Source organism: Pseudophryne corroboree, chromosome 3 (genome assembly GCF_028390025.1).
Source record: "Pseudophryne corroboree isolate aPseCor3 chromosome 3, aPseCor3.hap2, whole genome shotgun sequence".
Taxonomy (NCBI): domain Eukaryota; kingdom Metazoa; phylum Chordata; class Amphibia; order Anura; family Myobatrachidae; genus Pseudophryne; species Pseudophryne corroboree.
The window spans coordinates 522020747-522039078 of NC_086446.1; the positions used below are offsets into that span (position 1 = coordinate 522020747).

An 18332-nucleotide genomic window follows, 5' to 3' on the forward strand; every position below is an offset into this window, starting at 1 on the left:
CTTAAAGGGTATTGTTGCACTACTCCTGTTACTCCCATGGCTGGAATGGTTTTACCAGTGGTTCTCATGCCCACGGTCGAATTTATCACTGACTTGGCCGCCCCCGTATCTACAAGGAAATTTAGAGAATTACCAGCTACATCAATTGTGACCTCGGGTTCACTTCCAAGGCTTGCAATTAATTTCACTGGCTGCAGACTACAGGTGTGGCCCCGCCCCTATGGTGCGTGGTGACCTCCCTGCATCGCACTGGCAGCTATTACCTGTGAAGGAGGTAAATGGGAATTATCAGAGACTTGCCAGTCTCTTCTTGGGGGATACCTTCTTGTTTCCCCTGCGTGTAGCTCATAACTCCGTCTCTGCGGTCCTTGATCCCAATCTCGTATGTCATGTCGTTGTCTAGGGTTTTAATATGCATTGTGTGGATTACTGGTGCAGTTACGTGCAAAATGACCTTCCCTATTACAATTGTAACATTTTACCGTATGTGGCTTACCACCAGGGGTCTGATATTTAGACTGAGGCTGCCTTGTTGTGAGGGCTTGGATACTTATAGCCATCAGTTTATCACTCTGTGACTCCCTGCGTCTTGTGATGTTCCTGTCGTGCCCAACAGCAGTCTCTCTTAAGGCGGCCACCGACATACCTCTCCAGTTAGGTTGAGTGGTTTGTACCCTATTCCTTAATACCTCCTTTAAACCGTCCATCAAGACGGACACCGCTACCTCTCTATGGTGTACATTTGCCTCAATTTCCACGATCCCAGTGTATTTAGCCATTTCCTCCAGTGCCCGGTGGAAATAGTCAGCGGCAGTTTCTCCTTCCATTTGTTTGATGGAGAAGATTTTGTTCCATTTTACCACAGCTGGGAAGTATACTCCCAGCTGCAGATTGATCCTGGTTACATTATCTTGATTATACTCATCCGTAAGGGGTACTTCTTCATCTAATTTACAGTCAGCTAAAAATTTCACAGGGTCAATACTAGAGGGCAGGCATGCCCTCAGTAGTGTCCGCCAATCTTTGTTATTTGGTTCAGTGGAGTTACCCAGGTCCTTAATGAACCTTTGACATGCGGCTAAATCTTTTCTGGGATCAGGAAATTCAGACAAAATTGTTCTTAATTCTGCTCGGGACCAGGGACAGTGCATTGCAATATTCCTGATGGGTGTGACCCCATTTGTGTCGGTCTTCCCATTGGGGACCGCTATCACTCTAACAGGATTAATATTAATTACTTCACTCTGGGTTGATTCTACAGTGGGTGGTGCAACAGTTTCAGCATATTGTACAGTGCCGTACTTACCTTTAGATACAACCTCACCTGTCCCTGAACTATGTGCCTTTGATACCAATCTTACTGGTTGGGTGATGCCCACTGAAGTATCGTTTATGGTGGCCGCTAGAGAGAGAGCTGAAATCGTAGTGGGCTCATCTTCCTGGTCGTATTCCTGGGGGAAGTTTAAAATGGGATACAACTTGCATGGGTTAGCGTTAGTCTCAACATTTGCATTAACTTTCATTTTACTCTTATCATTACTACATTGGTTAAGTGCACCCTTATCGTACACCCGCATGTCATTCTCTGCAGCCACTTTGTCCCCTACTATATACGGTGGTGGTGCCGTTGCTATCAGACTCCTACCAGGATTTGAATTTGCTTTCTGAGCTAATTCCTGTTGTATTTCACTTTCCTGTTGCCATACCTGTAAACAATCATAATGTCTAATCCTCTGCTTTGCAGATTTTATTAGACCTATCCTTTTTCTTAGATTCTGCAATACCTCAGGGTTCAAACTGCCTACCCGGGGAAACTGCTCCCCATCATCCTCTGTCATTCGTTCCCATTCTTTGCAAAATACCTGTGTGTGTGATCCGTATTTTTCACACATTATATACCATGCTGACCCTTTGGGCCAACAATTACCAACGTGAACCCTTGTTGGACGTCCCTTCTTTGAACAACTGGCCCCCATTGTTTGCAGATATTGCTGTCTCAGCAAATTCTTACAAAACAAACCAAGTTGCCCGCGGTAAGGCGACGGTGAAAGTTCCACTAGTGCCTTCACTCACTCTGCGCCCCAATTGGCCAATCCAATCCGTGGGATCTTTTGTAACCTCTATTTACTGGGGCGCGTGGGAGTATGCTACCCTCCCCAGTAAGTACTGGTTGTTGGAGATTTCCTGAGTGAACAGCGAAAATCCCTTAAAATAACAAAAACCTACACAAATCAGGTTAGAATGTACAAATAGCATTTATGATCCCACAGTAAATTTTAATGGGTATCAAGGTAACAAACTAATGCACACAATTACGTGCGGTCCAGTCGCACTGCGCATAAGTAACTTAATATTTATACGCTGTACGACCAACGGAATCAGTTGTTTAGGCTGCGAAACCTTCAGCCGGAGCTCAATCTATATGGGTAATACGCAAAACCCCCCGGGCTGCGCTTAAACCTTCGCAGTCGTTTTGTCTGCGGATACTACTTGCTCCTTTTACCTTGTATAATGTTAACGCAGGCAAGCCAGTCCCACGCCACCAAGTGTCCACTCACCTGATGTGGTCTCCGACGGGATCCCGATTTGTGGGTTCACAGAAAATAATACCTTTATTTCCACACTCACTCCTACTCACTCATAGACACACTGATCTTTCTGTACAGAAATTCCTTTCATACAGGCAGTAGTTCAATCCCTGAGTATTGCAATGGAAAAAGGTTCTCTTTTAACTAAGCTTTTTGGAAAACTGAACAAACCTGTGCTATTATTCAGGTGGCTATACTATACCGTCCCCACTAAAACAATGTTATCGTGTGATTTGAGTCTCGGTGGGCGTATCCGTACGCTCCGCTGCGTAAACACGCCACGTGCGTATGCCTTTGTGTTGCGTACGTAATCTCGCACGTTGCCCGAGACACGTATGCACAAAGTCCAGATATGCTCACAGCAACGCAACCAACACGCTTCTATCAATGTAAACGATGTTCAACTGTAATCGCTTACCGTACACCACACAGTATTTGCTATGCTGTGTGCGTGTCCTTTACAATTATTTCCTTAAAAAAAATGATCCTTTATAATCTCAACTAAATAGCACCAGATTTCCTCAGCACGTTTCTAATGGCAACAAGAGAGTGAGCCGCAACAATGCAGGTGTGTGCGTGCGTGTGTGCGTATGCAAAAACAGAAATGAACAGTTTTAAAAGATAGTAGCGTATTGTTCTTACCTCCGGTTCCGGATTCCACCAGCACTCCTACTACGTAGCGAAACAGACGCTTATCTAGCCAGCACTACTGCCTTCCCGCCCTTGCTGGCAGATAACGTTTGTTTTCGTTAGTGCGGATATGTGGAGGACGGACGAGCCCTCAATTGATAAAGCTGATTCTTATACTCTACAACACAAGCTATTACATCTATACCGTGAAGCCGTAATGGCCGCTGAACCTCGTGCACGTGCTACGCACTCCGTACGCTATTTGCGTAAGAATACCTTGCACGTGGTACGCAAGTCACGTACACACGCTGCGCTGGGTGTACTGAACACACAGCTAGCGTACACACAGATAATAACCTTTTATACCTTACACAGAGTATGCTTATACTGTAAATCTTAGTGTTAGATACTGTAATGATATAATGCTGTTTAACCTTGGTTTGTAAGCTAGTTGTTTGAGCGATTGAGATGCTCCGATCACCCTCAGTAATGTAATAAACACTCAATACCTGGCTAAGGTTCCAACACCTTTACTAACAATATTTAACTAAGTAAATGGGAAAAGAAAACAGTGAACAGTTCATACACTACAGGCTAACATTAAAATCTAACAGAATAACTAAACAGAAATATACACAATAGCGAACGATCGCAAACACTAATACAACAAATAAGAATGAATGACTAACATTTAAACGGGTAACAAAGTGGCCACAGAGAAACATACCATACGGGGAACACTCGCAAGCGCAACCGGAATCCAGTCCTCCAATTATCTGAGATAAATGTTGAAGAGTGAGAGTACTGGCCGGTCTGGGGACAGTGACCCTTATATACACAACATACAGTGTACTACAAAGGGCCCTACAATCTTATTGTTCATTGGACACAGGAATGTCTCTCTGCACTGTAACAAAAGGTCATAGGTGGATTTGAACAGGTGGGCTGTGGCTATTACAAACTGCTCAGGTGGGAGGGAATCGCCGGATTCCCGCCGCATGGATAATGAACTGCAAATATATGAAATGTCCAGAAACTACTAATGGCCATAACTACACGCAGGAGCGATTAATCTTTACCTAACCAACACCGGATTATTGCTATTAAAATACTCTTCGGTTAGGTACCAGACACCACTGTTCAACCTTAATCAGACCCTTTGTACCACGTAAAGAGGGATTCCCACGTCCGTGAACAAGTCACATTAAACAAACTTACAGTTATCACTAAGGGGAACATTATCTATAAAACATACTATTTGGTTTTATTATTTAATGATTGAGTAGCCAGCTAGACGCACACAAACTCTACCGTAAATGCACATACCATGCCCTCAAGCGCACGCCCGTAGGGGCGCCGTCACGCAACTTGCAAATATGTGCACGCACGCCAGCGAAAGTGCATGTGCAGCGGGCAAGCGCATGAGGTGAATATATGGCAACGTGTAGCATGATATTTTTCTGACTTTGACAATAATCAAAATTTTATGTAGTCCCAGGTGTTGAACTTGGCTAATGGTAATGCAATGTAAATGTTACATTATAAGGTTGATGTTTGTATTTGTTTAGTGCCTTTTGTTCCTATTGAACGTGTTAATTTTGCCTCCCTTTTGTCTCCCTAGCACAACTGGAGGCTGGCATAACCAGCGGCGGCTGCAGCACCGACTACCTTGTGCAGGAGGAAAACGCTAAGCACATATACACATATATACAGTATGTAGATGTACAGTATGTAATATATGTGCTGACTGACATGTGTCCGGAATCGGCAGCAGCAGCCTCCGTGCAGAACTATGGACTCTGCATTAGAATTCCCTCTGTCTGGGGGTTTAGGAGAGGGAAGCCTGATGCAGAGCCCCAGGTTCTGCAGAAGGTAGTCCGTGCTGCAGCCGCCGCTGGATATAAGTACATCCATTCTGTAGCAGACCATGGCTGAAATAGCTTCACATATCCAAAAGTGAAGATCTTTCTTGCAGATTTTGGCACATGCACATTGCTTTTTGAAATGCAACATCAGGTTTAAACCTCACAGCAAAATCACCAAAAACATCTCTTTTCAATAGCCAAAAATTGGGACTGTCCTAGGAAACTTATCCATTATCTATCTGGTGTGTCTGGGAGACTCATGAATTTCGGGTGGTTCCCATGGACATCCGGAAATTCCCAGAGGGAAGATTACAATAGTTGCCAAGTATGATATCTGACAATTATAACCTTGTCAACCAATAATCCTAATAAAATGATGACATCTAATCTGGTCGGTGACAAATGTGGTATAGATGTGGTAAGAGAAGAGAAGGAACATAACAGCCCTCAGGGACACTGAGTGTTATGGAGAATGGTGCATACATGTAAGGTACAATTATGTTTTTTTAACTCCTTGAACTCCATCCAAAAATATTTCTGTATTGTTATAGGTGGAGTTCTCATCTACCTTAATATGTGCCTCACATTAAACTTGCATCTATTTTTAGATTTTCAATTTATATTTATCTATTGGTAACAGAAAAAAAGGGCATTGTAAAGGGGTAAAAGAGCAGTTTCGTAGCTTTTGCACCCCTCAGCTTAGGCCCAGTGAATAATGCTACATCCAGCCCTGATTAGATATTTAGATTTAATTGTCTGGATGTTTGATCAAATGTTTAATTAATAGAATCATTCTCTAGCCTGGTGCAAATAACCAAATTAAAAACTGATATGTGGAAACCTTAGAAGAGAACTAATCTTATATGTGTATTTATTGACAGGTTTTAATATAGCTCACATATATATTATGCAGCGCTTAGCAGTGAAAATGTAGTCATTCACATGTGAAGCACATAAATAATTTTCCATGTCTTTTCGGATAGTAGGAGGAAACTTGGGTATAAGGAGGATACAGATAAGGCCGTGGCCAGATTTCAACCCATGACACCAACACTGTCCATTAGCAATGCTAACCACTATTTCATTGTTCTCCACTTAAAAAACATATGAGCACTAGTTTATTTACCACCCATAGGGCTGGATTCAAATGTTATCTCCCCCCCTCCCCTTTCTGGCCGCGATCGCACCCCTCGGTGGTATTCTAATATCTCTGCCAACGGGCGCGACAAGTAGTTCGCTACCCCTGGAGGGCGCAAGCTGAAATGCGCGTAAAGAGACCCAAACAGGTCTTTTCACGATCACACCCATTAGTTTAGTTGGGTTTAGGTGCTTTTCGTGCCTAAGCCAGACTGTACTGGACGCGATAGGGGCAATAACGGGGGCCATTTGAATATCACCCCTCTATCTCCCATCACTTTAGACAGTAGATAGGGAGCGCGTTAAGATTTGAATTCCCTGCATAGTGGCATATTTATCACAAGTCACATTTTAAATACAATTGTGTTGAGAAAACAAATCACTAAAACTTGCTGAATTTGCTTTTGCGTGTGTTGGGAAAGCCCTGTCACAGTGAATTAGAAAATATTCCGGAGCCTTCCATATTCGGCCTCTATCTGCACCATCTTTTACATCCAGGAATGCATAGTAGCACCACATCAGTGCCCATCTCCCTCTACCACCACACAGTACAGATGGATTACTGATGCATCTGTTACATTGATTTTCATCAAACTAATGGTGCATACATATGGTGAGATACAGACTGCCCGATTTTGAATATGCGATTTCCCTTGAACTCCCCCAGAGCCCAAAAGCACCGATATTGTCTATACACACGGTGCGATTTTGACTATGGCCGTTTTTGACAAAAATTTATACTAGTTTGTACACAATATAGTCAAAATTGCCTTGCCTGCACAGTCTATTTTTTCTTGCGATACCGATCCCACGGGAGCACGCATCGGTATAGCAAGCTGTGTACACCCAGTGCGATATGTGCTAACTTTTCTTACAACTTTGACTATATAGTCAAAATCTGGATCTCTCTGCTATACTGGGTGCCTGTGAAGATCCCTGCTCCCTAGTCCGTTATTATAATAGGGATGTTACGGCTGCAACGTCGAGCTCCCTGGTTCGACAACAATGTTAGTGAGCTCAAGAAAAGGGGGTGTAGACTGGAAAGACGATGGAGGAAGACTAACCTAGTGGATGACAAAATAAAAGGAATAAAGCATAATGAAGAATATCAATCGACAATCACCTGTAAGAAATCACAGTTCCTGTCAAATGAGATCACGGCAGCAAACAATAGGCCAGCTCAACTTTTCCGCACAGTGGAGATGCTTTGCAAGCCAGCATGCCTGCAGACTGATGAGACCCTCTCCCAGGCAAGATGCAACGAGTTTGCATACTTCTTTGCAGATAAAATATGCACCATCAGGGCTGGAATCTCCACAGTGCGATCAAAGGAGTGCCAAACTACCAAGCCTGCTAATATAACTTACTTGCTTTGACCCAGTGGATATAAAGGACATTGCTGAAATTGCTCTGATTTTGTGTCCCACCACCTGTGATCTGGACCCTTCCTCAACCAAGCTTCTAATAGGTTGTATGGATATAATTGGTCCTGTCTTTGCAAAATTTGTTCAATGCTCTTTGCAGACAGGCATTTTTCCTGGACCCCTAAAGGAAGCAACTGTTAGACCTCTTCTTAAAAAACCTAATTTAGATCCCGACTGCATGACTAACTACAGACCAGTATCAAACCTTTCTTTTCTAGGAAAGGTTATTGAAAAAGTGTGCAAATCAACTGGAAACCCGCCAGACAACCTATGATATTTATCATCCATTCCAATCAGGATTCAGGAGTAGACATAGGGGGTAATTCTGAGTTGATCGCAGCAGGATTTTTGTTAGCAGTTGGGCAAAACCATGTGCACTGCAGGGGAGGCAGATATAACATGTGCAGAGAGAGTTAGATTTGGGTGTGGTGTGTTCAATCTGCAATCTAAATTGCAGTGTAAAAATAAAGCAGCCAGTATTTACCCTACACAGAAACAAAATAACCCACCCAAATCTAACTCTCTCTGCACATGTTATATCTTCCTCCCCTGCAGTGCACATGGTTTTGCCCAACTGCTAACAAAAATCCTGCTGCGATCAACTCAGAATTACCCCCATAGCACTGAAACAGCCCTGGTGTGTGTGTTAAATTATCTTCTGATGGCAAGAGACAGAGGTGACTGTTCAATCTTAATCCTTCTGGATCTCTCTGCAGCATTTGATACCGTGGACCATGGGCTTCTGATTGAGCGACTGATACATTTGTGTGGACTGGATGGCACTTTCCTAAATTGGTTAAAATCATTTCTCACAGGCAGGTAATAGAGAGTATCGTCTGGAGTATACTCATCACCATCAGTGCCATTGCCATGTGGTGTCCCACAAGGTTCTATACTATCCCCCATGCTTTTTGCAGTATACATGCTCCCACTTGGTGAAATAATCAGACGCCATGGCTTGGTCTAACACTGCTATGCAGATGATACACAACTGTACTTGTCCTTTGCTCCAGGCACCGATAGCACAATAGCATCCCTAAATGGCTGTCTAGCTGAGCTCCAGGAGTGGATGAGTGCCAGTTGGCTGCTACTGAACCCGGATAAAACAGAGGTCCTTATGATAGGACCGCAACATCAAAGGACAAGACTACAGCATAGCCAACCAACTGAACTTACACCTGGGGATTCAGAATTACAAACCACTGATCGTGTGCGGAATCTTGGTGTTGTCCTGGATGGTGGCTTGACACTTAGACATCAGATATCAGCCACAATCAAATACTCATTATTTCACCTGAGGAACATAGCCAGAATCAAGCACTTAATTTCCTCAGATGATCTGCCAAAAGTCATACATGCATTTATATAATCTCGATTAAACTACTGTAATGCCCTCTACCTTGGTCTCCCAGCAAAAGAATTGCACCGCTTACAACTGGTGCAAAACACAGCTGCCAGGCTGTTAACCAACCAGCCCTGTTCTAGCCACATAACACCCATCCTCTACTTCCTTCACTGGCTGCCTGTAAAATGGCGAATCATCTTCAAGATTGACTTACTGAGTTTCAAAGCACTACATGACCAGGGCCCAGGGTACCTGTAGCAGCTTCGGATTCCATACTGCCCCACTTGATTACTGTGATCTGTAGATGAAGGACTTTTAGCAGTACCTAGAATCTCCCGTAATTCATCTGGGGGTCGAGCTTTTAGTCATGCGGCTTCAACTCTATGGAACGCACTTCCCCGCACAGTGTGAGAGGCCCCAACTATAGAATCCTTCAAAAATTAACTCAAGACTTTCCTGTTTACTCAAGCATTTCCATAATGTCTACATGCCTCTTTATTTTATGAAAAACTTTTCTGTGCTTCATTGTTTCTGTACAATATAATGCTATGTATCTGTTAAGCGCCTTGAGTCCTATTGGATAAAGAGCGCTATACAAATAAAATTATTATTATTATTATAATTATTATTAAAATTGCAAGCATACAATGCATTGTGTGTATGCACTTTGGGTAAGTATGATATATTAAATCTTTTTTTTTTTTTTTACTATTTTTATCCAATGTGGATCACTGGAACGCATGCAGGATTGTGTTATGTTCCACTTGTTATGTAAGTTTGTGATCATATACGTGCGCAGAATATTTTATTAGGGGGTGCACCATCGGACGGGGGTATTTAGCACCACCTACTGAGCGTGTCTACCACCGCCTATTGGGTGTATCTATCACCGCTTATTGGCACTCAAAGCAATATAAATCACATACCACAAGGGGCGTGGCCACTGCACATGTGAGCGTGTCAACATGACACACCACCTGTTTCTCATTACTCTGGGAGCATTCCTTTCCATATGCACCATACTTACAGTATATGGTGGTTTCTCACAACGGGAAACATCTGAAGAAATGTCCTCCCTGGGCAGACAGCATCTTCTATCATTAATCACTATTCATGTAGGAAATTACATGATCCAGAAGATGCTTTTTTTGTGTAGGAATATAACCAAGCTCATCATAATGTCACGGAGGTGTTCAACCAGACTCATATCACCTCCTAACCCCTGCGTCTCTCAGCCATACCATCATCTCCTCCCAGTGTCTCTCAGCAACACCCTCATCTTCCCCTCCCTTCATTCTGTGTCTAGTGCCCCTTACACATATGCCCCCAGTAATGCCAGATACACATATGCCCCCCAGTGGTGCCCCTTACTCAATGTCCCCAGTGGTGCCATATACACATATGCCCCCAGTGGTGACAGATAAACATATGCCCTCATAGTTCCTGATACACATATGCCCCCAGTGGACCATATACACATATGTCCCCAGTGCTGCCAGATACATATATGCCCCCAAGCTGCCAGATACTGTACATATATGCCCCCAGCGGTGCCAGATACATAAATGCCCCCAGCAGTGCCAGATACACATATGCCCACAGCAGTGCCAGATACACATATGCCCCAGCGGTGCCAGATACACATACTGTATGCCCCGAGCGGTGCCAGATACATATATTCCCCCCAGCGGTGCCAGATGCATATATGCCCCCAGCTGTGCCAGATACATAAATGTCCCCAGTTGTGCCAGATACATATGCCCTCAGCGGGGTGCCAGATACATATGCCCCCAGTGCTGCCAGATACATATATGCCCCCAGTGGTGCTATATACATAAATGTCCCCAGTTGTGCCAGATACATATGCCCCCAGCAGTGCCAGATACACATATGCCCACAGCAGTGCCAGATACACATATGCCCCAGCGGTGCCAGATACACATACTGTATGCCCCCAGCGGTGCCAGATACATATATTCCCCCCAGCGGTGCCAGATGCATATATGCCCCCAGCGGTGCCAGTTACATAAATGCCCCCAGCGGTGCCAGATACATGTGCCCCCAGTGCTGCCAGATACATAAATGCCCCCTGCGGTACCAGATACATAAATGCCCCTATCGGTGCCAAATACATATGCCCCAAGTGCTGCCAGATACATATACCTCCAGTGCTGCCAGATACATATATGCCTCCAACGGTGCCAGATATATATGCCCCCAGTGTTGCCAGATACAAATATGCCCCCAAGCTGCCAGATACATAAATGCAGGTCAAGAGAAAGAGAAGGTGCGCTATCAATAGCAGCTGGTATGGGGATGGTAAGTCCCCTGGGAAATTGAACAACAAGAAAAAGAAAAAACTACCAGCGCTGGCTGATCATGTATGTAAAAAACACAATCTAATATCCAAAAGGCTTAATAGATAAAATATCACATTTATTTCACATGTATACACATATAAAAGAAAAAAATATAGATATGCTGTTTGTTCTAAATAAATAAAATATTCGATAATAAATGCCCCTGCTAAATCCATCTGAAGATAGCGCTAGCTATGTAGGGCTTCTTCCGATAAAATGTCCCAGTTGAATCATGGTAAATTCTGAATTACCTCATTTCCCATTGCAGGAATGGGAAATGCGGTAGCCACATGGACTTGATGTGAGTGTTATTTAGGGGAGACTTTTGCGAACTCCCCTCCAAAATGTCTGTAATGCATTCACAAAATATTTTTTTCTGTGAAAACAGGGAGAGAATGGTCATTTTCTTGTTATTTTATTTTAAAAAATGATGATAAATAGATACCTTAGCACTTCATTTCAAACTGTTAACCTGGAGAACTGCCAGTTGCTTTGTCCCTCTGAGTATTTTACCCAGGGCTCTGGTGTTTCTACTAATGCAGGCAAAGAGAGTCTACTGGGATGTAAATATTTATTTATCTATCAATCCCGCTACTGAGCAGTGGATTTCACAGTCTCACAGGCAGAGACTTTAATGCTGCATGTGCATGTGTTGCCTTCAGAAGGATCCCTCTCTGAAACAAAGTTTTAAAGATGGCATTAGCTGATGAGGCCAAGCTTGGTAAATACAGTCAGATCACAGTCCCTAATGAGAATAATAGGGACTGCGGCCTGCAATGTTATGTCTCTGATATCTCCTGCGCTAGACTGTTGTTAAATGGGCCGATAACAAAATAATGTGGAAACTGCCTTTGCTAATAAGTAAGCCCCTTACTGTATGACACAAAGACATGGCTGATTTAAAGGTGACAAATGTTATAAACACAATGGGGGTAATTCAGATTTCATCGTAGATGTGCTAAATTTAGCACATCTACGATCACTTTCACAGACATGTGGGGGGAACCCAGCACAGGGCTAGTCCGCCCCGCATGTTTGACTCCCCTCCCACACAGGTACAAATGCATTGCATTGCATTACAAGAGCTACCCGTCGCTCTGCGGCCCAACCCCCACCCCCAGCACGGTCCGGACACACCTGCGTTGCACGGACCAGGCCCCCAAAATGGCAGTCCAACGCCTCCGGCCCACCCCCTCCCACCCAGCGAACGCCTCTGCCTGATTGGGCTGAGATGCCGATCGCATCTCTGGCATGCGCTGGCGCACTGCGGCACCTGCGCATGTGCAGTTCAGACCTGATAGTCTGCTGTTCGAAAACACAGCAGCGATCAGGTCTCAATTAGCCACAATGTTGTTATTTTGACTAATCATTTTTCTTATAACACAGAAACCAATGTAAAGGAATTCTTGACATCAACAAGTACTGTCAATCTATAATATTTATCCACCTGAAAAGTCTATAAGCAGGAAAGAAAATGAACCATTACTAAGAACACTTTTCCAGAGCCTATGTAACAACTTACCTGGCATGGTCAAATCACATGTGACCGCGCCACCCCACTGTGTCCCCCAGTTTTTAATGGGGTGATCTATTCTGCAGATGTGTATAATACAATATTTAAATATAAAAAAACCGCACTTTTTAAACTATATTAAATTAGAGAAAAACAATGTTATGAACAGTTATGAAGAGAAATATCATCAGTTAAGTGGTTTTAAAGTACACGCTGTGATAGAGACTCTGCCACCGCTACATGACATTCTAAAATCTGCCATCCTTATAGAGGGGAGAATAGGGATTGGAAATAGTGCAATTGTATTAATGATTACTATAACACATTATATCACACATGAATAAGAGTGCAAGGTTTGTCCAGTCCAAACCTCTTTACACTTTACTCTTTCGATAGCTAGGTGTTCCAGCAATTTTACACAACATTCACCATAATTGTGGCATATAATGTATCTCCTGAGCAGGAGGCAATTGATATGATCCCGGTTCACAATCTGGACTCAATTGTCTCTACAGCCCAGGGAGAGTCCACGCGTTTTAAAGATGTCATTAAAAATGTTGGACCCTTGAAATGGTATGCGGCCAATTTGATGTCTGTCTGGATCCCGGCAGTCAGGATACCGATGCGGAATCCAGACACCTGGTGAAATGCCGGCGGTCGAAATCCCAACCGTCACTAGGAATCCCCACTTGGGTGGTGGTCCACGCCACCATCCGAGTGGGAATAAATTGTGTGGCGACCAATGGGCCCGATGCATGGCGAGCGCAGCGAGCCCATGAGTCTGCTGACTGCTGGGATACCCACAGCTGGGATATCATACTGATCCCCTTGAAATGTCCTTATTTTGACTACAGGCCAACTGTGCGAAAATAAAACTCTTTTATTGCACATCAGATGAGATTCTTAATGTATATTTCTTATTCTGTATCAGAACGCTGGTATTTTGTGAATTCAAGTTGGAATATGTATTTGGTTCTGTGGGGAGCGCACGGTGCAGGAAACTTGGTGGATGCAGGTAAGTCTTGCGCATGAGGTACACAGGGAGGAGAAGAAGATAATTCAGGTATTCTTCTATTAATGAATGCACAAAAGAAATCCAGGAACTGAAGTCAGCATGGAAACTAATTTGTTTGAAACGGACTGGAACCGGAGAGACAACTGGAACTAGAGTCAGTTTAGGATCTGACTTGCTTGGCCCAGACTGGAACCGGAGAGAAAACTGGAACTGGAGTTAGTTTAGGATCTGACTTGCTTGGACCAGACTGGAACTGGAGCGATTACTGGAACTGCAGTACACACGAATGCACATTGGATAACATACACTTGGACAGGGCTGTTTTGGGAATTAATGTAGCAGCACACTCAAGGACACTCTGGAAGAGATTATAGCTCCCGGAATCACAGTACAGGTGTTACTACCATGAGCTGGAATCACAGTGCTGGTAATGCTGCTGGAACAGGAGGATCGCTGGTCGTAAACAGATCTTCAGGAACAGGAACTGAACGCTGGACCGACACTTGCAATTGGTGGAGATGCGGTCAGCTGACCGACAGCAATATGGCAGCACCCAGTACCCGCGGTAGCGGGGAGCCGGGACAGCATTCAGGGGTGCCGGAACCCATGCAACGGGGAGTGGAATGAGAGATAGCATAACACCTGCGGAATCCTCGGAGCCGGACTAGACTGTGCACTGGTAAGATGTATGATGCAAAGTCCCGATTCCTGACATTCTGTATATTTAATGGTAATTGTATTTTTTTTAAAGAAAAAAAAAAACATGCTATAATCCAGGATTCCAGATTTTGTTTAGAACCATAAAAAGACAACTGATGGCTTTGAATAGGGCTCATGACCACCCTGTGCTGGCCCTGCCCTCAACCACATGATAACACAGGAGAATGTAGGGCTGTTGGCAGGAGCAAGTGGACAGCTGCCTAGACACTCCGGGTGGCTCTACACAGTACAGGTTGCATGCCTGAAATGTCCTTTGGACGCTCCGAGTAGTGCTACTGGCTGCATGGTGCTATTAAGGCAGATGCAGGGGTCTTACACCCGAGGTGATGGCACTACTAACACATCCTTGCCTATGGTCCTGCTTTACTGGCATATATGCAACTCTGTGTCTAGAGGCCATTTAAGAGAGGAGAGGGGCCATGTGCAGGCTCCTTGTAACCCCCCTCCTATCAGGCAGTGCAATAGATTATAGCTTTGTGCCAGAGTCTACTGCACATGTGCATGTCTCCGGGAACATGGTGCCCATGCCATATTCCCAGAGACTTCTTTATTGTACGTGCTTAAAACACTGTGAAAATGGCTGCCACAACATTTTCCTAGTGATCTCTGCAGTTCTGCAGGGCTGGCCGATGCAGGATTCCGGATAGTACACACATTATAGGTACGCCAATGTTTATGCCAGTCTGCAAATTTTTTATTACACAAACACACCCATATGGTACTTGGCCCTTCCATCCCCGCCTTCCCTCTCCAGTCACAAGCAGATGTAAGTATCAAAGTAGAGCTAACATTCATAATATGAGTATATATATGAGCAATGGCGTCAGAAGGCGGGTGCGGGGGGTGCGGCCCACGGAAGGGCTGACACCAAGTGCCTGCTCTTCTGCGGTGACAGAAGCCGAGTGCTGCAGTGTGATAATCCTCTGCAGTACTCAGCTCCTGTCACAGATAAGAGCTGGCACGGGACCCTGCCCAGTCTCCGGGGACAGTCAACATCTCCGGGGAAGCTGGAAATGCCCCCAGAGGGAAGAAGACGAGATCCGCGAGGCCACGCCCCTTTAAATTAGGCCATGTCCCCTTTTTCGAGTGCCCGTAGCTCCGGAGGGGTGAGTGGGGTGAAGTAATGCAGAGTGCGCACCGGGTGTCACCACACCTGGTGACGCCTCTGTATGTGAGGCTGTTTTCTTGGCATGTACAGAGCTAATCTTCATATGTTACACATATACCCCTTTTCCACTAGCTCTAAAAACACGGGTAAATGTGCGGGAGCGCGCATTTACCCGTGTTTTTTCCTAGTGGAAGCGGTTCCCCCTGCAAATTCCTACCCGGGTAGCTTGCCGGGTTGAACACATGTTCAACCCGGTAAGCTGTGTAGTGTAAACGGAAGCCGTGTTGAGGCGACATGGCTCACGTTCGCAGTGAATGGAAGGGCGGCGCTGGGAGATCATGTGATCTCCCAGCGGCGCCCCTGCCGTGTCAGCAGCAGCGTCACCAACCTGGCAATATGCCGGGTTGGTGGAGCTAGTGTAGAAGAGGGCTGTAGCAGAGGTCACAGCCGTGTCAGGCTCCTGGCTGCGACCTGTGCTACAAGTGGAAAAGGGGTTTAAGCAAAGTGACAAACAGTAAAACCAACAGCGTGACCCTGACATTTCCACACACCCCTTTGTTGTTTTCTTAAAGAAAAATCCCACTTTCTATGCTGTGTCCATATCGTGCAGCAATGGATAAGAGAGTTAAGCAAAATTTAGAGTTACATTACAATAATATTTTAAGGTTCCCTGCAGCTAGTCCTAAAAAAATAAAAACCAAACATGTCATTAGACATTATTGTGTTGCAATATCTAAAAGAAAATAATGGACTGAACAGCACTTGTAATAACGATGCAGAATAGGCTGATTTGGCTGCAGCAGCGATATCGGATACAGTGGAAAGATGTTTTCCATCTGCAAAGTGTTGCAGTATAGATTTGGATGTACTGTAGCAGAAGTGAGGGGCTTTTCTGGGAGGTGAGAGGAGCGGTAGCTAAGATGTCACATGGAGAAGTTACATCTTATGGGAGTGTAGAAGACACAGAAAGCGGTTGCTTACATAGATGCTGAACCGCTCACATAGCAGCCAATACTCAGACTGAAATGTTACACTTTCCATAGGGCTGGTGCACATTTTGCCTCTAAAGACTCAGAAAAACGTATTTCTCTATGGACGCTGACAGTAAGCATCTTACTCCTTGCATATTCGGATGCCCAGATCTCTTCCAAGGAAGGACTTTGTAGCAAAGTTAACATAAAGATACAGAAGTGACTGCGTCCAACTCCATAGTATTAACAAAAAACAAAAAAAAGGTAAGGCATGACCATTTTATTTGCCCCTTGTTTTATTGATACTTAAACTTAAGTTTGTCGACAGGCATGAGTTTATTCATTCTGAAAATGAATGTTGAAACAGCTGTGTCATTTCACTTTAGTACTGGTCACCAGTAATGTCTCCATCTTGTGGAGGTTGTGGCCGTTTATATGCGGCCTTGGGCTATGAAAACAAAACAAACAACATTAAAAGAAAATAAAAATACATTTGCAGACCACTTTTATACTGTAAATACAATATTAATTGTATTAAATGGATGCTGCTAAAGACTCAATAAAGATTATAACTGTGCCTGGTTTTAAAAACAATTAAAAACATTTATTAACCCTTTAATGCATGAGTTATGATAACCTAATGGGAGATTTAAAAAAAAAAAAACATGTTTTTTTATTACTCTTCAGAAACTAAAAACTAAAGAAGTTATACACGTGTCCACTTGGAAGAACAAAATGCATCTGCAACATAAAAAATTATTATCATGGACCTATTATCATGGAACAGAATTATTTATTGAACTAATACTGAAAGTTTATTTTTTATTTTGTTTGCGAAAAGGTATGGTAAAATAAAATAAAAAAAATGTCTGGTATGGTTCTGATTTGTTCTTATCATGTTGCTTACAGTATTTTTTCCCCCAGAAACAAATAATCCTCTAAGTAGAAAACAATATATTTTTTATGCCTATTTAGGGATATATTCATCCAGGAACAAAAATGTCCTCAGTATTTCTAACACAGATATTGTCATTTACTTCTGAGTTTGCTTTATACCTTGAAAGACAGACATTTCCACTAACTGAATCTGACTGATTGTAATACTTAGGGGCATATTCATCATAAACAAATTATGCAATGAGAATTTTTAGTTTTTAATTCTCATTGTATTCTCTCATAATTTTTCAGTATTCATTATGGCTCCATGAGAAAATTATCACTTCCGAAAAACTTTTTTTTTTTAGAAGACAGTTTTTCGGAAAAAGAGCCCCTCTGGCTGCCCAACCCCCGCCCCATTGTGGCAACTGCTAGCATGTTTTTTAGCCATAAGCTTTGAGCAGGAATTTCCCACACGGAACCTGAATTCAGGGGGTGGTTTTTGACATAACCGTGCGTTTCAACAGAGGGTGTGTCTCACTTGGTTTACCTCTTCTACGTTGCTTCACAAAGCCAGCGTTAATTAATGCTCCTGCAATGGATGTTTTTAAATCCAACTGATTTTTGTAATTGAATCCAGACACTCGATACAACAGCCATGTCACATCAATACAGCAGCCAAATTGCATTTAGAAAGTGAAAGAACATTCAAATGTACCATCTCCTGTTTTTATGTATATGTGGGTACATCACCACACACTGATCCACAAGATCCACTCC

General features: G+C 43.6%; 1 long non-coding RNA gene across 1 annotated transcript; it reads left to right on the forward strand.

Annotated features, from left to right (window-relative positions):
- The first annotated feature begins 16512 nt into the window (after positions 1-16512).
- Positions 16513-17551, forward strand: LOC135057970 (uncharacterized). Its single transcript, XR_010244498.1, has 2 exons — positions 16513-16940; positions 17364-17551. It is a non-coding gene; the product is annotated as an uncharacterized LOC135057970 (long non-coding RNA).
- Positions 17552-18332: the final 781 nt, after the last annotated feature.